General features: G+C 46.2%; 1 protein-coding gene across 2 annotated transcripts in view; it reads left to right on the top strand.

Annotated features, from left to right (window-relative positions):
* Window positions 1-21,240, top strand: part of SNX29 (sorting nexin 29) — a 554,801-nt gene that overhangs the window by 180,799 nt on the left and 352,762 nt on the right. The gene's annotated exons all lie outside the window — the stretch shown is intronic.

Here is a 21,240-nt window from a genome sequence, read left to right on the forward strand (position 1 = left end):
TAGTGCCAGATACTTCTGTCAACTTTAATAAAGCCAGTTATTTTACCATCAGAAGGAAGTTTATTTGGGAGTAGCCAGATGAATTGGAATTTGGGATATGTAAACTATGGTGGACCATAGGCAGATCTGAAGAACTTGCTTTTATGGGGAGACGGGGGGAGTTGGGAGGGCCTCTAATAATCAAAGAGCCCATTGAAGGAATTTAGGAGTCCAAAGTATGGAGGCTTCTCATTGGTTGGGCTACTGCAGTCTCTGATTGGCTGGGCTGTCATTGGGTGGAGAGAAGTTTTCTTCTTCCTGCTGGATAGTAAAATAGGCAGCACCTTTCTGTTTGGAGTAATTGATGATGCATGGTGGATGTGAGAGCTTCCCCTACAGGCCTGTCCTGACTCTAATTTTAGCTGAGGTTTCTTTAATTAATTCCACATTTCCCCCTTTTGATCAAGATCTTTTTTCAAAAGCATTGCTGATGAAGAGTCAGGATCTCCACATGTAGTGGTTTGTCCCTTGGTGCCAGGAGGGGCCTTCTCTGGTTGTCATGTCCCATATTGGAGGGGAAGTACACAAACCAGAACCCTCATGAGGCCATATTTGAGTAACAAGGAAAGGTGGTAGGGAGAACTTTCATATTTGGAGTCTGCTTCATCAGTGTTGTAAGCACTAGAAATTATCTTGAAATGCTGAGCTAGCATTACCTTGTTAGGCATCTCATTTTTACAAAAGTTCAACAAACAATATGTGCAGAACTTAACAATAAGTATACGTAGCAAAATTAAAAACATTCCAGGGACTTCCTGGTGGTGCAGTGGTTAAGAATCCGCCTGCCAATGCAGGGGGCACAGGTTTGGGCCCTGGTCCAGGAAGATCCCACATGCTGCGGAGCACCTAAGCCCACGCGCCACAGCTACTGAGCCTGTGCTCCAGAGCCTGTGAGCCACAACTACTGAGCCCACATGCCACAGCTACTGAAGCCTGCATGCCTAGAGCCCTGCTCCGCAACAAGAGAAGCCACTGCAATGAGAAGCCTGTGCACCGCAATGAAGAGTAGCCCCTGATCGCCACAACTAGAGAAAGCCCACACACAGCAATGAAGACCCAACGCAGCCAAAAATAAATAAATAAACTTATTCAAACAAAAAAACCCATTCCAAACCTAGTTAGCAAGACGGTTCCAAACCAGGAGCCCAGATCTTAAGGAAGCCAGCTGAATAAATCAAAAGACGGTGGATTGTCAGGTGAAATTTGCTGTAACCAATGTGCTTATTCTTTAATTTTATGTAACTGCGTCTCTACTTGCCAAAAGGCATTTTTCTACATCCAAGAGGTGTTTGCTATTACACAGACACTTCCTTGCTCAGCAAGTAGACAATCAAGGGGTCTGCCATTATCCAATGAGTTGAGTGGCCATTGCTGAGCTGAAACTGTGTTGGCTGTGGAGTCAGCTAACTCTCCTCATGTCAGAGAGAGATTTCCGCTTATTTGTTGGTGCTCACTTCTATTTGTGGGAAGAAAGCTCTCCCTGCAGAGGCAAAGCCAGTATCACATATGCCTCCTGGAAGCTCTCACTTAAGGTAGTTATAGAGGTTTAATGGGATGAACCAATCTGAGGCTTCTGTCTGGTTGTGTAGGGAGAACAGGACAGTGAATACAGCAAGGGCACACTGTCCTTGTATTCTCCAGCTGTCAAGGCCATGAGTGGCTTAAGCGTAAAGGCCATTCCCCGAACTTCTGCACATGAAGTTGTGACGGGGGTGCACAGAAAGCCCTTGCATAAAGTGGTGGTATCTGATGGACTCATTCATTGGCATAGAGGCGTTCGCATTATTTAACCAAGCCTCAGACTTTATGTCGTTGTACCCTGAGCAGTTATCTTAGATATGTAGATATGTCAGCCAGTTTACGAATGACCTCGCTTGCACTGCCAACTCCACAGAACCTTTCATACCAGTATTCACCCAGGGCTGGGTAAAACTGAAGCAAAGAATAATTTCAGGCAGGCTCAGCACCCTGACACTCTAAAATGGGCCTGTGGAACAATTTGGAGAGAAAAGAATATCTTGAACCTCAGTGAAATTACCTGTAGGATGAACCAAAGGGTCACTGCTGTCTTGCACAGACTGAGCTTTCTGATGGCAAATCCAGTGATCAGAGAGTTTTCCCCCTTTTGTAAGGGATTGGGAAATATGGATGACGGCATTTCTCATGGAAAAGTGGCAGAAAGCAAGGTAAGAGACAATATTGCAAGAAAGGTATACAGGCCTGGTCCGGACATCTTGGGAAAGCTGTCAGCTTAAGGTTACTGGATGGTGTGCAGGTCCAGTAGGGTTCGGTGCTTTCTTTAGGTGTGACATATGGATCTAGGAGTCTACTCCCTGGAGTTTGGCAGCACAAGGGTTAGTCAACAGGACCTGATAGGGGCCCTTCTAGTAAGCCTGGAGAGAGAGTCCTTTTGGAGGTGCTTTTTCAGTATACAAAATCTCTAGGTTGTAGGGTATGACATCTGGGATCTTTGTCTCCCAGGAACACGCTGCAGAAAGAGTGCTCTACCAGAGCGTGGTTATGTTTAATAGAAGCAATTAGGCCTTTACAATGTAGAATACATGCTTTCCTTTGTTAGTTGTGGATCAAAAGAATCAGGAGCTAAATACATTGGGCATCCTGTGATTATTTCAAAGGGTGAGAGTTTACGATTCCTGAAGGGCTAGGCCTAAGAGTCAGAAGGACTAGTGGCAGTGCTTTTGGCCAGGGTATCTGGAGAGTCTCTGCAGACTTCACCAGTTTATTCTTTTTTTTTAATTTTATTTTTTTATATCTTATTTATTTATTTTTGGCTGTGTTGGGTCTTCATTGCTGCACGCAGGCTTCAGTAGTTGTGGCACGCAGCTCCGTAGTTGTGGCTCACGGGCTCTAGAGCGCAGGCTCAGTAGTTGTGGCACATGGGCTTAGTTGCTCCACGGCATGTGGGATCTTCCCGGACCAGGGCTCGAACCCATGTCCCCTGCATTGGCAGGCAGATTCTTAACCTCTGCGCCACCAGGGAAGTCCCTTCACCAGTTTATTCTTAATGATGCCATTAGTATGTGTGACTAGCCCAGAGGATTGAGGATGATAAGCACAGTGAAAGTGGTGCAGAACTGGCCAAACAGCACAGACCTGCTGTAGTATTTGGCCGGGGTACTGAGTTCCCTGATTACTGAAGTTCAGAAGGGGTTCCCCAGGTGAGAATGAGCTTTTCCAGCAGGACTTAAGCCACAGCAAAGACAGTAGCTTGTCTGCAAGGGAAGGCTTCAGTCCAGTGAGTAAACATACAACCCATGGCCAGAACGTATTTATATCCATAAGATGGGGGAAGCTGGATAAAAGCCAGTTACCAAAACTTGAATGGTCCATTGGGTAATTTAAAATGTAGGAACAGGAATGACAGGTTTCCCCGAATTGTGTATTGGACAGGTAGGGCAAGCAAAATAAATGCTTTCTACAGGTTTATTGATATTTCCCCACCATCGTTGATGCATAAAAGTTAGCCTTTATTGGTGGACCAGTGATTTCAGGGCATGTACAGTGGGCAGAAATGGGAACTTGAAAGTCTCTGGTAGGACCGAGTGGTTATTTGGTCTGAACCAGAGCTGCTTTTTTTTGGTCAAACCGGCAGTTTTTGAATTTTTGATCTTGTTTTTCTTTTTCTGAAGCAAATTGTTGGGTTTACATAGTCAGTTTTTCTAAGCTTTCATTCAGAAAAACTTCCCTTTGGACCATGACAGAGGTTTGGCTGCAGTTGGCTCCTTTTTTGCTGAACTGTCAAGAGGTGGTTTCCTTTAGTCTCCAGGGAGTCAAGTTTAGAATGTCCTGGCATCTGAATAATAGCCAAAGTAGCAGGTAAGATTATGACGTCCAGTAGTTCCTGAACGTAAGGACTGTTCTTGACTTTATCTCCACTGGAAGTGAGGAAACCACTTTGCTTCCAGAGCATCCCAGAGTCACGGGCTTCTCTGAAAGCATACCTGCTATTGATATAAATGTTGGCAGCCTCGCCCCCTGGCTAGTGTACAGGCTTGAGTAAGTGCATATAATTGGCCTCTTGGGCCCAAGTAGCCAAGGGCAAGGGTGTCACTTCAGTTATATCAACAAGTGTTACTGCATATCCAGCACAATATTTGCCATTGTCACATTTTAAATAAGAACCAACAGAACACCATGAGATGCCAGCATTACTCAGAGGAGTTTCTTGTAGGTCCTGGTAGGGGATGGTGGTGGTGGTCAGAAGGTGATTCATCCAGGTTAAGCAGTTGGCTAGCAGAAAGATGCTATGTGTGGTGAGAATTTAGAAGGGTTTCTACTACATGCGGTACAGAAATGGTCAAAGGAGATCCTACAACTATTTCTTCAGTGGCCTTAACCAAAAGGGCAGTGCGGGGATGGCTCTAAGGCAGGGAGGGTATCCTTGTGCTACAGGGTGTAGTTGTTGGCTGTAGTACCTTCTGGGCCAATGGTGTTCTCTGTGCTTTTGAGTGAGTATCCCAAGAGCATCCCCTTCTTTCTCACACATGAAAGGGAAAGGTGGAAGCTGATATTTGGGATGTCTAAATATCAGGGGTGTTCATTAAACTTTCTTTTAAGGCTATAAAGGCTGTGTCATCCTGTTCTCCCCATAGAATCGAGTTGGGATGGTCATTTTTTTAGTAAAAGGGTACAGGGATTTTGCTGTAAGAGAAAAATTTGGAGTCCAATTCGGACAACAGGTAGCCAGCCCGAGAAAACCTCTTAACGGGCATTTAGTTTTGGGTTTTGAGAAGCTCAGGACGCTATGAACCTGGTCTGGATCTAGGTGTAGCCTTTGTTCTGGTATCAGGTGACCCAAACACCAAACCTGGGTTTGGACAAACTGCAATTTCTTTTGGTGACCTTGTGTCCTTTTAGGACTAAAAGTCTTGGTAAATGGATGCTGTCTTCCTGTGAGGGGGCCTGGAGGGAGAACAAAGAAGTAAGTTGTCTAAATATTGTGACAAAGTAGAGCCTCTGGGAAACCTTACATCATCCAGGCCAACCTTCAGGACTTGTGAAACGTAAGAAGGACTTTCAGTAAAGCCCTGAGGCATTGCTGTCCAGGTAAATTGTTTTACCCCCCAAGTGAAAGCCAAAAGGTACTACTGGAAGCCTTCATCAACCAGAATACAAACGAAGGCACTGCCTAAATGAACTATTGTGAAGAATTTGCTTCCAGCTGGGTGGATCCCAGTAATGTACAAGGGTTAGGAACAACGAGGATGGCCATGATATTTATCACTTGCAGGTCCTGGACAAATCTCCATCTTCGGCCATTGGATTTCTTTATGGGTAAAATAGGGATGATGTAGGGACTAGTGCAGGGTGCAGTAAGGCCTTGGGCCTTCCATTTCTCCATTGTCAGCTTAATGCTCTAGAGGGCCTCTTCATTTATAGGGTACTGGTCAATTTTGGGGAGAGGCTTTCCGGGATCTCTTTGGATTTTGATAGGAGGTGCACTGTGGAGTCTGCCAGTATCTGTTGCAGACTTTGCCTACGAGGAGGGCGGTAAGTGATCTAACAGGGACGAATGACTAGTGTTCGAGTTACTTTTGCTAACAGAACAGATAAAAGATGTTTTAGGATCATTTAATTTACCCAAGTGACTGTTTTGGTTGTTGCTGTCACTGCTGTTACCAGACTCTGGGATTATTTCCCCCTTTTGGGAGAAAGAAGTACCAGCATGGTATTTTTCTAGGAAATCTCAGCCCAACAAGTGAACAGGAGCAGAGGGACTAAGAAGAAAAGGGTGGGCATCTCTCAAAGGGCCCAAACAAAAAGGAATGGGTGTAGAAACAAGGATTGTTGAGGTTTGAGACTCACCTGTCTGAACTGTTTAGTGCTCCAAGGCAGGGCTGCTGAGTGGCAGTGGGGCTGAGCACCGGTACCTCCATGGACAGTAAAAAGGTTCAAAGATTCATTCTCAGTCTGGAGAGGGGTTTCCCTGAGCTGATTAACGGGAAGGATTGGGACAAGCTTTGGTTCCTGGGAGCCTCGTCATTGGGGGTTAGGTTGGTTAGAGGGCTGAAGGCATAGTCCTTACGCTTGTCACAGTGCTTTTTTCCAGTGTGCTGGCGTCTTGTAATAATGGCAGAGACCAGGAAGGTTTTGGTTTTGTTTAGGGGTCTCCATTTGGTGTAGTCGAAAATTTGTGTATATTGCCATTTGCATATGCACTTATTTTCATTCTTTCTAGTTTCTTTTTTAATTAGTTTTTATCAGAGTACAGTTAACTTACAATGTTGTGTTAGTTTCTGCTGTACAGCAAAGTGAATCAGTTATACATATACATATATCCACTCTTTGTTAGATTCTTTTCCCATATAGTTCATTACAGAGTATTGAATGGAGTTCCCTGTGCTATACAGTAGGTTCTTATTAGTTATCTGTTTTATATAGAGTAGTGTGCATATGTCAATCCCATTTCCCAATTTATCCCTCCGCCTTGGTAACCGTAAGTTTGTTTTCTACATCTGTGACTCTCTTTCTGTTTTGTAAATAAGTTCATTTGTACCATTTTTTTAGATTCCACATATAAGCAATATCATACGGTATTTGTCTTTCTGTGTCTGTCTGACTTCATTCAGTATGATAATCTCTAGGTCCATCCATGTCGCTGCAAATGGCATTATTTCATTCTTTTTTATGGGCTAGTTTCTGAAGTAGGTACTTTCTGATCACCCCATTTTATAGTTGCTAAAACCAGGATGAGAGAGGTCAGATGACTTACCCAAGATCACACAGAGGCAGAGCCAGCATTCACATTTAGGCCTGTCTGACCTCAAAGCAAACACTTTTTTTTTTTCTTTCGCGGTATGCGGGCCTCTCACTGCTGTGGCCTCTCCCATTGCAGAGCATGGGCTCCGGACGCGCAGGCTCAGCAGCCATGGCTCACGGGCCCAGCCTCTCTGCGGCATGTGGGATCCTCCCGGACTGGGGCACGAACCCATGTCCCCTGCATCGGCAGGCGGACTCTCAACCACTGCGCCACCAGGGAAGCCCAAAGCAAACACTTTTAATGGCACAGAGGACTGAAGTGAGCAGTGAGCTGCCTGCTTGATATATAAATGCACCAAGAAGTAACTTTGGAAACACTTTTGAGTGAAATGACAGTCAAGTATGATTCCGGCTGTTAAGTTTGGAACCCTGTGATTTTCCCGTTGTACTCAGGATATTTTGGGTGTGTGTCATCTGCAATTAATTACCTTCATGAGTTGCTGGAGTTATTTGGGCTCTTTCCCTGGCTCTGGGTATGAAATGTGGGGGCCAGTGTGCCGTTCTGAGGGGAATTTACCAGGTGGCTAATGAGATGGGGCTTATCAAAGAAATAGTGAAATGATGGGAACAGGGGAGCGAGCACAAAAACCAAACAAGCTTTTTACGGCTCCCCAACTCTCTCCAGCTGGCAGATGAGATGCCGCACAGCCCAAGTGAGAGAACAGTCAAGGAGAAATGCAGACTTCCTGGAATTCGAGTTCCCTGGCAGCCCTGGCCCTTGTCCTTTTACTAAATACAGTTGCAAAGAAAGGAGAAGTAGTCAGATATCTTGTGAGTGAGAGGAGACCACTGTTTTCTGCAGACTGTTAGAGGCAGGGTCATTGTCCTTGTCTGGGTTCTCATTCTGATCAGGGTACAGCAGGAGAGCACAGGGCAGCATGTGGTTCTTGGGCTCAAGCGTGGCCCAGAAGTGTCCTGGAGGCTGGTTAAAATGCAGATTCCAGGCCCACCCCAGAGCATGTGACTGCTGACAGCAGAGCCTGGAAGTCTGCTTTCTACTTTCCACTTTTTTTAAACCACAGAATAGTAGGGTGCGTTTCCTACAAACAAAATGTTCTCCTTCATAATTGCACACACCAATCAAAACCAGGAAATCCACAGCGATATGTTTTTACCATTGATTCCTCCCCTCCCATTCAGCTCTCACCAGTTGTCCCAGTAACGCCTGTTCTGGCAAAGTGATTGAGTCCAGACTGACTTGTGGCCTGTAATTGTCAGGTTTCTTCTGTCTGGAACAGTTTCTCTCCTTCCCTGCCTTTCGTGACCTTGACATCTTTGACGATTACAGGCCAGTTTAGTTTGCAGACTGTTGCTCAGTTTGCTTTGTTCGTTGTTTCCTCAGGATGAGATCCAGTTTCTGCGTCTGTGGTATTAATATCACAGGGGTGATGCGTGTTCTTCATAGAGCATCCTGGCGGGTGGTGCCTGGCTTCAGTTCGTTCCTACGATCATGCTAACTTTGATCCCCTGATTAAGGTCGTGTCTGCCCCCTTTCTCCACTGTGAAGTTACTCTTTTCCCCTTTGCAATATTAGTATTTTGTGGGGCGGTAGTTGGAGCCTGTGTAAACATCTCATTATACATTAAACGCTGCATTTATTCATTTTTGGATTCCTGGGTTCCTGTTTCATTCCGTAGGTCATAATCTATTACCATCACTGTTTGGCTGTTCAAATTGCCCCAGATGTGTCCAGTGGGAACACTTCTGAACTGGCTTCCAGGTGCTTCTGAAATGATCCCGTGAGTTTACACCAACACCTTGAATTCCAGTCCAGCACCACAGTGTTGACTCCTGGTTTTCTCCCTGTACATGTGTGTTACTCCCTCCTCTGACAGCATTGTCTGCAGTGTATTGAGGTATTTGCCCACTCTTCTCATATCTGCAGCAGCCTTCAGTGAACAGTTCAGGAAGGGACCAGCAGGCCTTGCAGAGACCTACTTTCTGAATAAGCTTCTCCAGCTGATTCCACTGTAGGAGAACCTCCTTCCTCTGACCCCACTGCAAGAACCCTGGCTGAGTGCTTGAGGGTGTGGACTTTGAAGTTGCCCAGATGCCAATTCCAGCTCCTCTCCTGAGTGACCTTAGCCTGTCACCAACCCCCCTGAGCCTCTGTTTCCTGTTTGGTCAAGTGTGGACAATGGTGATACCTACTCCATGGTTTCAGAGGCTAAAACGAGTAGATAAGGTCCAGCTTCTCTCCTCCAGGTCTCACAGCCTAGCTGAGGGAGATGAGCACAGGCCAGGGCTATTAAAGTCTTAGACTTGAGCGCGGAGCTTGTCTGGGGTGAGGTGGGGGCAGAAGAGGGAGTGGTCGCAACCCCGGATGGTGGACCTAGAGTTAGCCAGAAGGGCTTCGGAGAGAAGACGGCCTCCGAAGAGACTCTTGCAAAAGTCGTAGGTGTTCACCAGGGAGCTGGGGCAGATAGGAGAGTTGGGTCAGCCTTGGCGAGAGCCCAGCTGGTGTGGGCGCCGGTGAGGAGCTGATGGCCACGTCCCAGGGTCGGGGTAGCTTCTGTGTTAGCCCATCACCTGAGCTGCCGAGCTACTTCCGGAGCCCTGGGAGCTGCGAGAGGAGGGGTCCAGCCTGAAGAGCCCTGTGTGTTGGGGTGGGGAGCAGTAGCCTGTGGGAAAGCCTGGGCCAGGCTCCCCACTGCGGCCTGGACGTGGCGCTCTGAAGGGCATCCTTTGCTTCCTACCCTGACCCTCACTGCCTGGATGCTGGCTGGCGGCCTGGGCTTTATTGCTCCAAACCTCTTGTGATGGGTTCCTGTTTCACAAAGGCAGTAGAGAGGAGTGGTCAGGTTCTGACTCCGGAGTCACACTGCCCGGCTTAGAATCCTAGCTCTGCCTCTTGCCTGCTTGTCACTGCCCAGAGAATTACCGAGTCTCCCTGGAGGTGTCTGTGTCTGTAGGAGGCTGAGAGCCTGCCTGACCCGCTTCTGCCTCTCCTCTGCAGTCAGTGCTGGACAAGTGTTAGCTTCCAGTCACTGTTGTGGGGAAGACAGGGTGTGAATGCAGAAGTGTTCTGTGGAAGACGTTGCAGAAATACATGTGCTTATTTTAGCAACAGGCGTGAGAGGTTATATGCTCCCCAAAAGGAGGTGGGGCTGGAGTTGGGGGTCTGAAGACACTAATGGGAACGCACACAGTTTTGGGAAAATGGCTTTTCCACTTTGTGTTGTTTTGCAGTGAACTTGGTGGTGACTGTGAACCCCTCAGAGCCAGGGGATTCATGCCTCCCTTTCTGTCTTTTGTTGGTGGCAGCTTGGGACAGTCATTTTTTGGATCACTTGGTCACCTAGCCACATTCTTCTGGTAATCAGGTGTGGTTGTGGTTAGTGCCTACTTGGTACCCACCAGACCGTTGCTTTGAGTGGGGTACCCTCGTGCCAGTGTCTGGCGGGGGAAGGCAGAATACCTGTAGGTGTGTTTCACTGCAATGTTTCGATGCCTGCAAATTACCGAAGGCGCTTCACAGGTTCCTCGGTTCTGTTTTGAGTAATTGTCCTTTGAGCAGTGCTGTCTGGGGTTGCCAGTTGTTTGTTCTGACAGTGGGGCAGGCATGATTGCTTTGACTTACAAACATTAATTATTGCCGTCACTGGAAGGGTTTGAGAGGTACTTGCCACCTCCCAATGATTTGCTTCCTTTCCTGATGCTTTTAAAGAAAACTGCAGGGTGGCCAACAGGCGTATTTGAGGCTGGGGGTGGGAGCTGGCAAGGCTTTCTGGAATCCTCGAGTTGAGATCTGAATAGTCTCTCTGTCTCCACTGCCACGACCCCAGTCCTCCCGGTCCTGGCCGTCATCATTTCTTGCCTGGATGGATGGTCACAGTAGCTTCCTTCTGGTCTGACACTTGTCCTGTTTCCAGCCCACTCTTTGTTTTCCCACACAGCCTGCCATTCCCCTGCTTAACACCTTTTATTGACTGCCCTTTAAGCTTAGACTAAAGTTCACACTTTGGGGTCCCACATGATTCCTCCCTGTTCCAGCCTCCTTGGCCTCCCTGAGTTCCAGGAACAGGCCTGGCACTGTTGGGGCTTTTTCCTGACTTGTTCCTTGTGGTCCAGGGTCCGGTGATACTGGCATCCCCAGAGGGCCTGGTAGAAATGCAGTCTCAGGCTCCACCCAGACAAGCTGAGTCAGAATCCGCATTTTGCAAGGTCTCCGGTCGCCCCCTTCCCCACTGTCACACAGTCCGCTTCCTTTAGGTCTTGCCTCTTTGTCACCTTTCAGAAAGGCCTTCTCAGATGACCCTACCGAAAATACTCTTTACTCTGCATCTTTTTCTCTTGCTTCATTTATTTATTTTTAAAATAAATTTATTTATTTTTGGCTGCGTTAGGTCTTTGTTGCTGAGCGCGGGCTTTTCTCTACTTGTGGTGAGCGGGGGCTACTCTTCGTTGTGGTGCACGGGCTTCTCATTGCAGTGGCTTCTCTCGTTGCGGAGCACGGGCTCTAGGCGTGCGGGCTTTAGTCGTTGCGGCACGCGGGCTTCAGTAGTTGTGGCTCGCAGGCTCTAGAGCACAGGCTCAGTAGTTGTGGTGCACGGGCTTAGTTGTTCCGCGGCATGTGGGATCTTCCCGGACCAGGGCTCGAACCCGTGTCCCCGCATTGGCAGGCGGATTCTTAACCACTGCGCCACCAGGGAAGCCCCCATTTATTTATTTTGAAATTAATAGACTTTTGGGGGAGCAGCTTTAAACGTGAACAGGAAGTCCAGAGTAGCCGTGTACATCCCTCCCATCCTCCCCAGTTTCCCCTGTATTAGCATCTTGCGTTGGTGTGCTGCATTTGCTACAATTGATGAACAACATGCATCCATTATTATTAACCAAAGTCCCTGTTTACATTAGGGTTCACTCTTGGTGGTGGACATTCTGTGGGTTTGGACAGATGGGTGACATGTGTCTACCATTAGAGTATCATACAGACTAATTTCCTTGCCCTGAAAGTCCTCTGTGCTCCACCTGTTCACCCCTGTCTCCTAACCCCTGGCAACCGCTGATCTTTTTACCGTCTCCATAGTTTTGCCTTTCCCAGAATGTCGTATAGTTGGAATCATAAAGTTAGTAACCTTTCACATGGGCTTCTTTCACTTAGTGTGCATTTCCTCCATGTCTTTTCATAACTTGGTAGCTCATTTCTTTTCATCGCTGAATAATATTCCATTGTCCGGATGTACCACAGTTTGTTTATCCATTCACCTATCAGAGGACATCTTGATTGCCTCCAAGTTTTGGCCATTAGAATAAAACTGCTAAATATTGTGTGCAGGGTTTTGTGGGGTTATGTGTTCTCAACTCCTATGGGTAAACACCATGTGATAAGGGTATTTTAGTTTTGTAAGAAGCTGCCAGACTGTCTTCCAAAGCGGCGGTACCATTTTGCATTCCCACCAGCAGTGAATGAGAGTTCCTGTTGCTCCACAGCTTCGCCAGCATTTGGAGTTCAGTGTTCTGGGATTTAGCTGTTCTTACACGTGTGGCTTTGGCTTTTATCGTCCTCACTGTTATCTGAAGCCTGCTCCTTGACTGGTTTGACCACCTCCCCTTTGTGAGTGTCACTTCGTGAGTGTAGAGAGTTAGTCTTTCTTGTTCCCCCCTCCATTTCTGGGTTCTAAACAATACCTGGTACATAGTGGGTTTAGGAAGGCCTTTGTTGAATAAATTACATACTTTCTGCAACAATCCTGTGAGGCCTCAGTGTTCTTCCATTGTTTGGGGGAGTAGCCGGAGCTGCAGAGAAGGACATCCACCTTGTGCACGGCTGGCTAGATGTGAAATCACTCAGACTGCAGGACTTTGACAGATGAAGGAGTCGAGGGTCAGGAATGAGTTGCCTTCGGCATGTTATTTGTCCTCTTTGTCATTCTTACCTCTCTGTTCCTTGGCCCAAAATTGAGGATCAAAGTACCTCACAGAATAGTTGTAAGGATTAAATGAATTAAGGTATGTAGAACTATATTAGTTATCAACTGTGTAACAAATTGTCCCCAAATTCAGCAGATTAAAAGAACATATTTATTATCTCAGAGTTTCTGTGTGTCAAGAATCTGGACACGGCTTAGCTGGTGCCTCTGGCTCAGGGTCTCTCGTGAGGTTGTAGTCAGGACATTGGGTGGAGCTGCGGTCATTTCAGGGCTCTGCTGGGCTTGGAAAATTTGCTTCTAAGTTCACTCAAGTGGCTGCTGGCAGACCTCATCCCTCACTGTGTGGGCCTCTTTCAGCCTGCCCAGGTGTCCTCAAGACAGGGCAGCTGGTGACCAGAGAGGGACGAGCCTGAGAGCATCCCAAGTAGATGTCATAGTCTTTTTATAACTGATCTCAGAAGTGACAGCTCATCCCTGCTGTTAGAAACAAATAGTGAGACCAATCCGAACTCAAGTCAAGGGGCGGGCATTTGAGTTGTTTCCAGTTTTTGGTGATTATGAATAATGCTGCTGTAAACATTCATGCAGAGATTTTTGTGTGAACAATAAAATTCATTTCTCCAGGAAAAACAGAAGTGAGTTTCTGGGTCATATGACAGGTGTCTGTTTAACTTTATAAAAAGCTGCTCTGCTGTTTTCCAGGGTCACCGAGCTGTTGTGCATTCCTGCCAGCAGTGTTAAGAGGGTTTCAGTTGCTCCAGATTCCCCCGGCACTTGATACTGTCATTAAAAGTTTTTAAAGCTATTTTACTAGGTTTGTAGTGCTGTTTCACCGATTTTGATTTGTATTTACCTAATGACTAATGATGATTAGCATCTTTTCATGTGCTTATTTACTGTCTATCTTCTTTGGTGAATTGTCTGTTCAGATCTTTTGCCCTTCCCCCCTTTTATTGGGTAGTTATGTTTTGTTTTGAGAGTTCTTTATTTCAGATACAAGTTCTTTATTGTTTGTCCGATTTGTTAGTATCTCCTCCCCATCTGTAGCTTGCCTTCTGTTCTTAACAGGGTCTTTCACAGAGCAAATCCAGTTTAACTTTTTTTTTTTTTCTATTCTGGCTCATGCTTTTGGTGTTAATCTAAGAACGCTTTACCTAACCCCAGGTTAGGCATGAAGACTTCCTCAGGTTTTATAGTTTTATATGTCTTCCAGTTCGAGTTAATATTTGTATAAGATGTGAAGTATTAGTTGAAGTTTACTTTTTGGCGTATGCATGTCCAGCTGTTCCCAAACTGTCTGTTGAAAAGACCATCCTTTTTCCTGAATCGCCTTTGTACCTTGGTTAAAAATTATTTGGCCATATTTGTATGAGTCTATTTCTGGACTCTTCTTTCTGTTGGTTCTATAGCTATCATTTGCCTCTACTACATTCCTTGATTGCTGTAGCTTTCTGGAAAGTCTTAAAATTGGGTAGTGTGCATCCTTCACATTTTGCTTCTATTTCACGATGACTTTGGCTACTGTACTTTTTTTTTTGGCCTTTCCATATGAATTTTAGAATCAGGTAGTGTATATGTATAAAATACCCTGCTGGGATTTTTACTGGACTTGCATTCAACCTATAGATCAGTGTGCTGACATCTTAACTATTTTGAGTCTTACAGTCTGTGAACCTGGCATTTACATCGACGTACTTCTGTTTTGATTTCTTGCACCAGTGTTTTACAGTTTTCAGCGTACAGATCCTGCACGTGTTTTGTTGGATTTACACATGTGTATTTCATCTTTTGGAGCTATGATGAATGATTCTTTTTATAATATTGCTTTCTAATTGTCCATTGTTAATATATAGAAATACAATTAATTTCCATATTTGACCTGGAAAAAGTCACTTATTCTAGGATTTTTTTTTTGTAGATTCTTGGAATTTTCTCTGAAGAAATGAGGTCATCTGCCAGTGGGGACAGTTTTAGTTTTCCCTTCATTCTGCATGCCCTTTGAAAAGAAACCTCATTTCACTGGTTAGAACCTCCAGTAGTGTGCTGAATAGGAGAGAGAGGCAAGAGAGACTTTCTAGCTTGCTCTCAGTCCCGTGGGGAAACATTCGGTCTTTCACCACTAAGTATATGTTAAGCTGTAGGGTTGCTTTTGTTTTCTGTAAGTCTGACCTTACTCTTCATACCTTGTTTTTTCTAGTGTGCTAGTAAAGTGTGTTGACGGCATATTAAATTTTTTTCTCCTAATTTCATCGTTCAGAAATAAGCCCTGTTAACATTGTGGTATATATATATTTCTAACGCAAACATATACCAATAAATATACGTGAGGGGTTACAGTAAATACACTTTCTTTGTACTCTGCCACATTCATGTAATGGTGTATTGTAAATGTTCATCTGTGTTAATTAACATGCATATTCATCACAACTTCAGCAGCTTCATAGTGTCCTATTACTGGTGGATACACCATAATTTATCTCTTCACTCCCCCCGTGTCAGACATTTGATTTGTAACCAGTTTCTTTCTGATAACATTCACAACATCCTCATGTGTTTTTTTTGTTGTTGTTGTTGTTTTTGTGGTACGCAGGCCTCTCACTGCTGTGGCCTCTCCCGTTGCGGAGCACAGGCTCCGGATGCGCAGGCTCAGCGGCCATGGCTCACGGGCCCAGCCGCTCCGCGGCATGTGGGATCTTCCCTGACCGGGGCACGAACCCGTGTCCTCTTCATCGGCAGGTGGACTCTCAACCACTGCGCCACCAGGGAAGCCCTCATGTTTATGTTTTGAGCCTTTTGCTCCTTCTTATTTCCTGGGCATAGTTTTCTCGAAGTGGAGTTGTTGGGTCAAAAGGTGTACAGTTCTTGAGGCTGTTGATTCATATTTGGAAAAAGCTCACCTCGGACCAACTGCTTACATTTGTGAGATGTCTGCTGATGGGCAGCAGAGGCTGTGTAACCCCAGGACAGTTCCTTAACCTCTGAACAAAGCTTGCTGATCAGGAGAATCCCGTTCACATTTGCACAGCAGTCTGAGCAGCCGAGAGATTCTGCAGACCCATGCTTATCCGCCCTCATTTCCCAGTGGACTCTTTCAAGGCTTTAAGTTTTCAACTTTATCCAGTTCATTTAATTCCCTAAATTTATATGAACCCAGCGAGAGACTTTGGAGTTATAGGACATGGGTTGGAATCCCAGGTGTGTGTGTAGGTTGTTTCACTCTGCGGGCCTCAGCTTTCCTATCTGCAAAATGAGCCCAGTTAAAACCAACCTTGTGAGGCGCTGTTGATGATCCACTGAGACCAAGTATGTGGCGGGGAGGAGGAAGGAGGCACGGGCTTGGAGATGCTTAAGTGCACATTGTGGCCGTGCCTTGTATAGCTGCGTGAATTCGTTGATCGACCGCTGAGCCTCTCTGAGCATCAGTTCCTTCATCTGTATAATGAGAGTAATAACTCTCGCAGAGTTGCCATGCAGGTTGAACGAGAGCACGTTGTGTCTGCAACATCTTGAACATTCAGAGCCCCACTCGGAGGCAGATACTCTCGTGTTGTGGGTAGAAAAGCGTATTTCCTATTACACATGTAGGGAGGTTTTGAATGAGGCCCCAGTTTTACCCGTAGGAGGTCTTGGCACTGAACTGCTTCTCACTTCTTAACTCACACAGAGGGATTTCAAGGAGGTATAAACATCTCAAATGCCCACCTCTGCCACAGTCCACGTGGGCAGTGTTTTTCTAACATAGATGTGGTTCTTTTCCACCGAGATTTCTCTCCCGCTCATAGAGAGCTGTGCCCAAGGTGAAAATGCAGCATTTCACAAACTGTGAGGTTTGAGGAGTTAGTAGGTGGTCAGTGTACATAAATATATTAAAGGCTTGAGGAGCCCTGGGGAGGAGGGGGAGGGAGAGGGAACTTTCCTAATGTTGATTAGCGCCATCGTTTCCTAAACATACTTAACTCTACTCTCCCGTCCCTGCCTGAGAGCCGTTTGTCATCCCCGGGAATACAGTGTGGGAAGTACACTGTAAGAAAATATCTTCTCCTTATAACCTTATGTAAAGCAAAGATTCTCTTCCTCAGATCTGTCGCTGTGCAGTGCCTTCACGTGTACCGTCTTCGTGTGTACCGCCCATGTTACTCATTCCTTAATATTTGTCTTTCAGTCCACTCACTTTTGAAAGCCTTCACATTTCTTTCCAAAGGATTCTTTTTTTTTTTTTTTTGCGGTACGCCGGCCTTTCACTGTTGTGGCCTCTCGCGTTGCGGAGCACAGGCTCCGGACGCGCAGGCTCAGCGGCCATGGCTCACGGGCCCAGCCGCTCCGCGGCATGTGGGATCTTCCCGGACCGGGGCACGAACCCGTGTCCCCTGCATCGGCAGGCGGACTCTCAACCACTGCGCCACCAGGGAAGCCCCTCCAAAGGATTCTTTATATCACTACCATTAATGGAAAATCGGTTTTTAAAAAACATACCGGAAGAAATGCTTAAGTGTTAAAATAGAAAAAGTTTTGTGAACCCCTTAAATGATCTCGAGCATGTACCACGTTTGGGAGATTCTGTTTTAGTTCATTCTCTTGGCGTTTTTTCTCCTTTCATTGAACTGCGAGGAAGTTGGATCCCATTGCCCTTCAGAGTTGAAAGAACTGGATGATAACTAAAGAGGCGGCGGGGAGGGGTGTTTCTGCAGGGTTATCTTCCCTAGTGGGGTTGGATTCCCACGCAGTTGCCTGGGCCACGAAATAAAGACTAGACCCCATCCCCATCCCCCCTCGCCCCATGGCTTTCTCATCTTCAGCCTTGTAAAGCAGTCGCTGAGGGCATCCCCCATCCACATCCTCCTTTGAGGCAGATGTGGAAATTGCAGCTGAAAGGCTAAATCCTTGGGGAGAGCCCAGCTGTTCTGAGCACTGACACTTCCTTTTCAACAAAGCACTCCTTCCCCCAGCTTTTCTAGATGGTTTTCCAGATGGAGTGTTAGGATTTGATTCAAAGACTCTGTTGGTTGCAGAAGGAGCCAGGTGTCGTGGGTGATCACCTGGGCTGTGTACTCCGAGAGCCAGGGAGGGGGGCACCGCGTGCAGTGGAGAAGAGAGAGTTGCCCTAAGATCTGGCCCACGGGGCTGCAGCCACCTGTGCTGCCTCCCGCAGAGGTCTCATCCTCCCAGGCTCGTGGAGGTGGACGGTGCCTCCCCCCAGAGGGGGAGCAGGCGGAGGGGGGCCCTGCCCCATAGCAGCCTCATCGTCACTCTTAGCAATGAAAAGTTCTAGGCAATGGAAGTGTTCTTTTGTTTTCAAACATTATTTTGTTATGGACAATTAGAGAACATAGCTGAACAACAGCAACCAAAAAAGTTAAAAGTCAGAGCCCTGTGACTGCACTCAGAGATGAGTCTGGTCAGTCCCACCTGTGTGCGTAGCCTCCTGGGCTCTGTGGCCCTCACTTTACCACACATGTGTGTGCTCACGTACACACACACACACACACACACATACACGATAGGCACCCAGGCTCTGAAGCCGGACTCCCTGGGCCTGTGGTGGGTGCTGATGCCTCGGGGCCCTGGGCAGAGTTTGGTCCGCTGTGCTCACCTTGCCTCTGGCCTGTTCAGACCGACGGGCACCCGTGATGTGACTTGTGCTGGGTTGAAGACCCCTGTTGGGATGAGCGTCAGCCACAATCCCGATCTCGTTCGCACACTCGGAGGGTTTCTGAGGCCTTTCACAGTCAGGATGCTCTTAACTCTTGACGCATCCTGTTGTATCATGAGGTGGCAAATAAAATGGCATTCTTACTTGATCGCCAGGAATGGTGCATGCTATACGGTCCTCTGTCTACAAATTAAAGTCCTGTTGCTGGTTGCAAATTAGTCGTTCAGAGCCTGGGAATTATTTTCTCGGGCCATTAACATGTTGCGTTTTTAAAAAATACCTTTTGGTGGGACCACAACTCTCTGGTTGGCCACAGCTCCCACCCCTTAGACCCTCTTGTCTTATGGCTGGTTTGCGTTACTCATGGTCCTCATCTGTCTGCCTGCTTTGGTCATCTGAGTCTGTATCCCATCGCAGATTGTTATGAACATCAGTTAAAATACCAGGCTGGATAGAACTACACACACGATGTGACCGTGTCGGAGTCCTGGATTTGCCATCGGACTGTAGTTATGGAAGATGTAACCATTGGGGGAGGCTGGGCCAAGGGTATACAGGATCTCTCAGTAATATCTTTCCAACTTTCTGAATCTGTAATTACTTCAAAATAAAAATTAAAACATAAAAGGCCTCATCTTGCCTGGGGTCAGGAGCTAGTTGCCTCTTTGGGGCGGTCAGTGTACCCTCCAGGTGTTTGAGTCAGGAGCAGTTCTACTGACCTGAAAGTTCATTTCCCATAAAAGGCAAACAAGTTCATTGGCACAAAGTTGGCTGGGATGAATTTATGTTCCTAAAGATGTCCGTCCATGGTATATTCTCCATGACATCCCGTCATTTCGTTGGAAGTTGGATTTGTATTAAAGTTTTTGGTCTTTATCTGTTAGGTCTGATGTTTAGAAAGTCGTAAGATGCTATTAAAAGATGGCTCCACACCAGAAGAAAAGCAGCCACTTGAATACCTTAGTGCTGGCTACAGAGTTGAAGGTGAACTAGGCAGCTGAGGGTGAGCCTGGATGGTGTGAGCAAACGAGCTGAGACCTGGCAGCCAGACACGGACACGACCCACCTATCAGTCTGCCTGAATGATCCTGCCTCTTGGACAACATTCTGCATGAACCGTTGTTAAATTAGGCCATACAGAAATGCACATCAGTTGCTTTCTCTCCCTTGTTTTAAGGTACTATGTGCCCGGAATTCACATGTGGGGATTAGCAGTAGGTTGGGATGAATGACAAGATCCGGCTTACGGGATCCAAGAAAACCAGCTGTACCAGCATGTCCATCAGGGAGTGTTTTCCCTCCCACAAACCTTCGCAAGACTTGTTAGTTGTTTAGCTTCAGACGTTCACTCTTTGTATCACAGGGAAAGTGCGGCCACGGATAGAAACACCTGTGACAGGCTATCTAGGAGGAGGGCGATAATTAAGAGACTCCATGTTTTACTTTCTCTCAAGCTTCTGAGATGAATGCACAGATCTCAGGCGACACCTAAGTATATGGTAGTGTCTGCAGTCGGTACTTACGTTCTTTCTGACAAATACAGGGCAGAAAAGCAAAATACAAACAAAGTGCTGTCTCTGTGGACTGAGGTATAGTCAGGTGCATCGAAGACAGAGAGAACCTGTGATGGGCAGTCTGCAGTTTTTCCACTGAGCAAATGTGTGGCATATTCGTACCAAGGAATGGCATCTCCATCCATAAATAGACGGAGTCAGAAGCTTACCGTGGTGAATTGTTAAATGAGACAAGCCAGTAGCAGAAAAATTTATAATAGGGTCTGGTTTCATAAAGTAAACTCTGTTTAAGTGTACCAGGTTTGTAGTGACTATGTGAGCATGGAGGAGGTGTGAAATGTGTGTACCAGGTTTTTAACGTTGGTTACCATGGGGAAGGATGAGTGTGACAGTAAACAAAGGAGAAAAGACTTCAAACAAAAAAATTTAGGAGAGTGTGAAAGGTGTTTCATCTGTGAATAATTATATACAGTGTGTGTGTATGTGTGTGCATGCCTGGAGAGGGAGCTGATAGGACAGATAGAAAAATGATAGTGGGGTTTATTTCAAGGTGTTGAATTTTTAGTGGATTTTTTACATTTCTTCTTAAATGTTTTCTGATGGTTTGAGTATTTTGCAATGAGCGTTTTATTTTTTATAATCATAAAAGACACCCAATCTTAAAGCTCTTTTCTTTGTGAGGAAATATTCCAGCATGTGTAAGAGCACACAGGCTCAAGACCTTGTTGGGGGAGGAGCAGGAAGAGAAGATGTGGAAGAGGCACCTGTCTCTGGGGTAGCCAGTGAGAAACCAGTTCTGAATCCCAAAAGAGACAGGGAAGGCAGAGAGACCTGGGCTTGTGTCCGGGCCGTGAGCCTTACGTATGACCTTGGCATTGGCCATGTGACCTTTTCCATGCCCCAGTTCCTCTCCTGCAAAATGAGGAGAATTCTACAGGGTCATTGTGCCTGACATATCATTAGGTACTTAACATTATTCAGTGTTACCATCGAATGAAGAATGGGTGAATGAATACACGTGTGCTTGATTCAGTGAGGTCACATGTGTAAAGTCTGAGCTATGTGGGTAAATACTCAAAAAATGGTAGTTTTCTCTCTGACCCTCATGTCCTGTTCTGCAGCTGGGGTACCTGGGAGTGAATTTAGTAGAGTGGGGTCTTGTCATCGCCTGAGTTCCATGTTTCATTCTGCAGTCTTACATGGGGTGCCGCTGGAGTTGGTCAGCTGCTTCTCATTATACCTCACTTTCCTCATCTGTAAAGTGGGTGTTGTGATAATATATATCTTGGAAGGATTAAATGAGATACATAAAGACTTCACGTGATGCCTGGCGAATAGGAAGTTTTCAGTACATGTAGTAGTTAATAAAAATACTGAGTGTTCC

This window comes from Lagenorhynchus albirostris, chromosome 15, assembly GCF_949774975.1.
Source record: "Lagenorhynchus albirostris chromosome 15, mLagAlb1.1, whole genome shotgun sequence".
Classification (NCBI taxonomy): domain Eukaryota; kingdom Metazoa; phylum Chordata; class Mammalia; order Artiodactyla; family Delphinidae; genus Lagenorhynchus; species Lagenorhynchus albirostris.